At 39.1% G+C, this 6938-nt stretch overlaps 1 pseudogene; it reads right to left on the bottom strand.

Moving 5' to 3' along the window:
* Positions 1–1996: 1996 nt before the first annotated feature.
* LOC110564956 (mothers against decapentaplegic homolog 2-like) lies at positions 1997–5316 on the bottom strand (annotated as a pseudogene).
* Positions 5317–6938: the final 1622 nt, after the last annotated feature.

Genomic DNA, 6938 nt, shown 5'->3' with positions numbered 1-6938 from the left:
ATGCTGAGCTCCAGGCCCAGCAAATGTATGAAGTAGAGAGAAGGATAGGAGAGGAGCTAAAGTCATGAAAGTACAGGGGCTGAATCGCATTGAACCTCAGCAACCTTGCAGAGAATACATGCGTTTCTACATATCATATGAAACAGAGTCCATGTGCTCTAACAGGATAGATTGATGCATGACTGGGCTGACCAGGGAGAATGGAGCACATGGGAAACATACAGCATCTGTTGTAGTCTACTGTCTTAGGGAAAGTCTGATGACTATGAACACAGTGTAGAAGTAAAAGGATGCCACATATAGGATAGCAGAAAGTTTGTCTTCTAGTGGGAGAAAAGATGTGGGTAGACTTGGTGATAAATAAGGAAAACTCTTTCTAATTGTTTGTTTTTTGTTTTTGTTTTTGTTTTTTGGTTTTTTTTTTAGTTAAGTACGGATAAGAACTGTTAGTGGATGGTGGGCAAGGATATGGAGTTTTGCTTAGAACCACAGGGAAAATGACTGGAAGAAGTAGCACTATTGTTGGGTGGTTTTGATTTGTTTTTGAGACAGGGTTCCTCTGTGTAGCCTTGGTTGTCCTGGACTCACTTTGTAGACCAGGCTGACCTCGAACTCATAGCAGCAATAATTAGTTTCTTCAGTCTCTTTATTATGGTCATGCATTTTTCTCCAGGCTGAATTCAATGCCAGTTGCAGGTATGAAATAAGCAAGACATTTATAACAACATGAATATCATCCCTTAGATCTGTCTCTCTTCAAACTTGAGAGGGCCACTCAGGAATGTGAGCATACTCTAATTCTATTCATACTATTGCATCAGTGTGTTCCTTTTGACATGGTTTTCTGAGTAATGCTTTTATCCAAATGGAAAGACGAGAGTAGACTTGTTTGCTCCTTACCAATGGCAAAGTTTGAAAATAGTGCTTGGTATTTAGTAAGTGTTTTAATAGTCAATCCCTTCTTAATGTCTAAATAGATACAGAGGGTATGTGTATACCAGTTTGGCTAAGAAGAAGTTCACTTGTTATTTGGAAGCATAATGCGACACTAAAAAATAGTCATTGATCCCACAATCAAAACATTTTTATGATTATTTGTAGGTTTTGGTTTTATAAACAAAAGAACTTAATTCCCAACAAACCTTTACTGGACTCAGGATTAACTACTCCAGCAGCTATCAGTGCAATTATTTACCACAATGACACCATACTGCCCTATTTGAGTCAGAACAGAAATGGGATGAAGAGCCCGGAATTTTTCAGTAAGTTTTGCTTCTAAAGCAGTTCAGCAGGAAATAAGCAAACATACAAAGAATGACTGCTAAGATCCATTGGACACGTTACAGTCAAGGATTTCCAAGTTAACCCACTTTTCTTACCCCCAACAGTTTGTTTATTTTTGGCAGAAGGCAGAAAAATTAGTTCCTATAAGGAAAATTTGATTCTAAATGATAATTTGGAAATCTTGATATTTATGTATATAAATGTATGTAAATTATATATATATACACACATATATATATGACACAAAAATAATGGAAACCTAGGAATAACGAATTAGGTATTGAAACATTATATAGGCTTCCCTAGACCAAGAAGCAGGACACATACCTCATTTATGTAAAGTAAAAATGCATAGAAACAGCATAGTGCAGTAATATTGGGTCTTGATACATTTATTAGTTGTACACTTAACTAGTGCTGTTATTAATAACTTCTGGGACACTTTCTTATGTCCAATAAGTCATCATTAAGTCTTGGTTTCTTCTCTTCCCTGTGTGGGGAGGGCATTTCTAGAAACAGTTTTCCAATCTAATATTCAAATATAGAAAACACATTCCAAAAAGTGCTTTAACTAATGAGACCCCAAGTGTTTTTTTCACTGTGTTGGGTAGCAAACAGTCCATGCAATCATACACAAATACTATAATGGGAGAGTTGTTCCGTGAAGTCTTTGAGTGGGCTTGACTGGTGATGTATGACATGCTGGTGCATATCAGGTTACAGCCAATGGGATTTTGTACACTGTTACAGGGTGCCAGCTGGATCTTTGGTTATAGTGCACAAACATTGCACCATCACGTGGGTACTCAGCAAAAACTTGCCCAATTATGTAATACAAGCTTACTTCCCTTCCTATATGCCTTCCTGTAATTTCTACTGTAGTAGTTCAGTTAACATAGAAAAGCAAACCCGTGCAGAACCTCTCCGAGGTTGGTGGACCTGTAAAGTCATCTATAGTGAGCAAGGACTAGGATGCATGCAAGATCTCTCTAACCCTCTCTCTGGTTTAGTTCATAATATGCAACTGAACACTGAAATGCGTTTTCTGAGAACTGGCTGCAAATCCAAGCTGTGATTACCAGGAGAAAGATTAATAGGACACACAGCTGGGTGAGCTTGTGTCCATGCTTTGCTTCAACCGTTGATCACTTGTTTCTCTAACCTCAGCCATATATCCAGGTGGTGGCTTTTCTGGGATGTAATTACTTTTCGACTCAATACCTGCTGGGAAATTAGCATTTTTTTTTCTGGGATGGAATGTGTATAATCATCCAGAGGTAGCAGTTCTGTTAGGATCTCTGTGTGCTGAGGCATTAATACTGGAGGCAAACTGGGTCTCAGCTCTCCAGTAATGGTAAGGAACTTCACATACTTCATCTTTTTTTTCAGACTAAAAACATATTTGAAGTTTTAGTTGCCTCGAGCTCAAGATGACTGTGAAGGTTCAGCCGGTGCCAAAATTGTCATTATATAAAATGTGGCAACACTTTCCCATGTATAACCTGAAAACAACCATCAGGAGACATGGTGTTCATTTGTTCAGAGAAAGTCTGAACACTGGTATGTTGTATCCTACTGATCTACCATATTTGGTGTACTCAGTCCCCAAACTTCAGAGCAGGCGCTCAGTATGGTAACACATTTCGTATTGCAATTCTGAGTGATTTATTGCTTTCTCAAGATCAGCTAATCATCCTATTTTCTTTAGCCTTTTCACTGCTTTCTCATACCTGTTCATTCTGTTGTCCACCACCTGCTCCTCCAGACCCACTGGCTGATTTTTTCCATCCCAGAAGTCTCTTTATCACTGGCAGAGTGAATGGCAAGATGTCTGATATTTTCTTACTAGGGGTGAAAATACACATTCAGAAACAGCCTCTTAAATCTCTCCTAGCTCAAGGACAGCTTCCTGAGGGGGTGGAGGGAAAAAAAAGCAAGCACCGATTGTGAAAACTAAGTCTGAAATATGTGCAGTCAATTAGCATATGTCCTAAAGGCATGGGATTAGAAGCCAATTGGCTGTAGCCATGCAGTAACTCCCACAAGTGTGCAGAGGGTGAGCCTGGCAGTCTCATCCACAGCCACAAGTGTGTTTGTGAGTACACACAGAGATTCAGAACTTGTGACTGTTATGGTTAACAAAGGCTACAAGAAAGAAAGAAAAAAAAAAGTGGATGCAAAGTACCACAAGCCCCTAACTGGCTCGCAGGTCCTTCCTTCTGCAATGCAAACAACAAACCCTGAGGGAGGCAGGCACACTAGGGCAAAGGACCACCACCCTGCCCATAGCCTTTTATATTTGAGAAAAGGGGGTGGGGGTGGAGTTATACAAACAGTTCAGTATTTAAATTCTCCCTTAATGGATGGGTTTTCTCAGGGGAGAAGGCTGTGGAGGTTGGTCAAATAGGTGGCCTGTATTGATCCATTTGTAGTTGGAAGCAACCCAGAGGAGGAGAGTGACACATAGGTCCCTTTCCTGTTGTGCTGATAAAATGGCATGTTAGAAGCTGGATGGAATGGTTCAGACCTGCAATCTGTACTTGGCAGGAGCCATGATTTCAAGGCTAGCCTGAGCTACAATATGGAACTTTATCTTAAAAAAGAAAAAAAAGAACAAACAACAAAAGACAACAAAAAACTATGCTCTTACCAACATGTAGCCAAGTAGAAAATCTTTTTAAAATTGAAAGTCATAACTCACATTTTCTTCATTTGTTTTTGTCTTCAATTATTTTTCTATGTATAAATTAAGAAAGGAAGTGGTTTTATAGTCCAGTGTTAAGAATTTTGTGAAATGTATTGGCAGAAAACATGGCATAAAATAGCTAAAGACCTTATCTATAAGAGCAGAGTGCTGCTTAAAACAGCGAACTCCCTAGTCCTACCATGCAAATAGGAGTTGGACTGGGTGATCTCTTAACGAGTTTGCACTTATATCAATGACAGGCAGACCTGGGCAAATACACAATTACATTTGTGCGTAAGTAATAAGATTTGTACTACATATCATTATACATGTAAAATTAGAGACAAATCATTGTATTTGTGTATGTGTATATGACCATATTCACCGAGCTATCCGATTCATATGTCATCTTTGAAATTGGATGCTCTTTTAAAAAGATACATTGGTATCTCTAAAATTAGGACAGATAAATGGTAAGGGAGAGTCCACAGGCAACTCTTGTAGAATATTTATTGGAAGAAAGTTGTGAGCATTGCTGCAAAATGAAATCTTTATTTTAATCTCTGCCAAGAGCTGAACCTTTTTTTGTGCCTGTTATCATCTAATCTATTCTCCACATCATGGTAAGAGCACTCACTGATTTAAAAATGAAAATATTCCTTATTAACAGTACTTGTTTGTGTGTGTGTGTGTGTGTGTGTGTGTGAGAGAGAGAGAGAGAGAGAGAGAGAGAGAGAGAGAGAATGAGAGAGAAAGATAGAGTAAGAGCACGAGAGAGAGGGAATATGTTTACATGCATGGCCATGTCTGCACAAGCCAGAAGAGCCTCCTCCTGGGTGTCCTGCCCTATCAGTGTCTGCCTTATTTCCTTGAAGCCAGAGGTAGTGGTATGAATGAGATTGGCCCCCATGGGCTCACCTATTTGAATGTCTGAAGTAGAGATACTTACATTAAGCAAAATATTGCAGATGCAAAAAACAAGTATCATGTATTGTATCTCATAGGGAAGCTAGAATAATTTTTTAAAGACTATGTGAAATAGTGAATTAGTAAAGGGAATACTATGGAAGGCTCAGGGGAAAGGAAAGGGAGGAGAGGCCAAGAGAGAATAATGGAGAGGATAGGTATGACCAAAGTATGATACAAGCATATATGAAAATGTTACAGTGAAACTCACTAATATGTACACATTAATAATTATACACATTAATAATTGTGATAATAAGTTAAAAACCCAAACCTGTCCGTGCCAGTCTCTGTTTAAAAGCCTCTAGCTGTTGACTACATTGTTCAGTAGCATTGCCCTGAAGGTTTTCAGGACCCTTGATGATATGAACCTCAACCATGACTCTAGTCACCTCTGTGGCTGACTTCTCCTCTTACCCATAGAGAACGACGACCTTTCCTCATCTCTACATCTTTTCCTCTCGAGTTTAAGTTTCTATAAATAGACCTATCATCTGGCCATCCCCAATGATCCATCACTCATCGCAAAGAACTTTTCCAGTTCGCCTTTTTTAGATGCTGGTTGCTCATAGACTCATGGGCAGCAAGATTTTTTTTTCCTTTTTACTCTTTTTGCCATCCTCTATTCTTTATTTTATTCTTAAGTTCCATGAAAGCAGGCACTCCGGTCTGGGTCTGTTATATTTCTTAATAGTCTTAATGCATTCCATGGTGCTTAATTCATGGCGATTGTTCAAAATATCACTGCTGAAATGCACTTATTTTTCCCATTAAAAGAGATTTAAAATAAATTCTTTTAGTTACTGCCCTTGTCAAAAGAAAGATTATGGATGCATATAACCACAGATTGTTTTTACTATTGTTGAGACGGTTTGAATGCTTAAAGTGTTTCAAGTTCATATCTCACAGCCTCATCACGTTAATGGCCTCAATTAAGCATCTGTGTGAGATTCTGTCAGATTGGTAAACTGTCTCTTAAGACTTATTGCCTGATAAATCAAGTAAATTTATAGTTAAAAGATGGACCTAATGTTAGCAAAATGGACTGGGCTTCAAAAATACAAAGAGCCCTTCTTGGAAATGCTATTTTCCATTTCCTCATGCAGGGATGTGAGGCTTGGCTGCTCTTCCTTGTGGAATGACATAGGTTATCAGATCCATTTTACAGTACGGTGAACACTACAGACAGCCTCTGGTAGACACACTTCCTTCCTCTGAGACAGCAACATGAGCTGCCTCAGTGGAATCCACTGTTGCATTGTGAATAGCAAAAACAAAGGAAGGTTTCCCTTAACGTTCTGAGAGATTGAGGATGTTCATGGTTCCAGATATGCTCAAATGATGACACTGATTCCATTTCCTTGAATGACAGGAGCTTAACAAGCATGTGTGAAACTGAGCTAGAGAGCTGGTATTCCTGGAAATAGAGGAAAAGGGAGGTGCAGTTTGCCAAAGCCATCTGCTTAATTTCCCTAATAATCTAACACCTGCCATGGGGACTCATCTTACACCCCCAAATGGCAGAGAACTGTGGAAACAACAACAATAATTTCTCTTGAGGCCCCATCCTCATCATGGGGAAAATAGCTTCTAATTTACCTATTCAGTCTAAAAGGTACTCATTTCTCTTAGGGGCATCACCTTTGTTTTGCTAAGCTCTGGTTCCTGAGTGCCAGGATCTTGGAACATTCTCTTTGAAATAAAAGACTGATTAAATGGCAGGCATTCTCGAGAATAATAAACCATTTACCAGGCAGACTCCTCATCCGTGTCTCTACCACTCATGAATGGCGGCCTGGAGGAAGTCCAGATTGAATGAACGCAGAAGTATAATGTTAATGTTATCATGATTTAGTTTGGAAAGTAACCAAGATCAAATATGCCGTTCACCTGGAGATTTTTCTCTCAGGTATTCTTGGCTAGTTTTCAAAGATCCCCATAATCTCATAGTTTGTTAAAGATCTGATCGCCCTGTGGAGGTGGAGAAGCAAGGTTAGCAGAC

Source organism: Meriones unguiculatus, chromosome 4, assembly GCF_030254825.1.
Source record: "Meriones unguiculatus strain TT.TT164.6M chromosome 4, Bangor_MerUng_6.1, whole genome shotgun sequence".
Lineage (NCBI taxonomy): Eukaryota > Metazoa > Chordata > Mammalia > Rodentia > Muridae > Meriones > Meriones unguiculatus.
The sequence above is the reverse complement of the archived record's forward strand: the minus strand, read 5'-3'. Positions and strand labels throughout refer to the sequence as shown.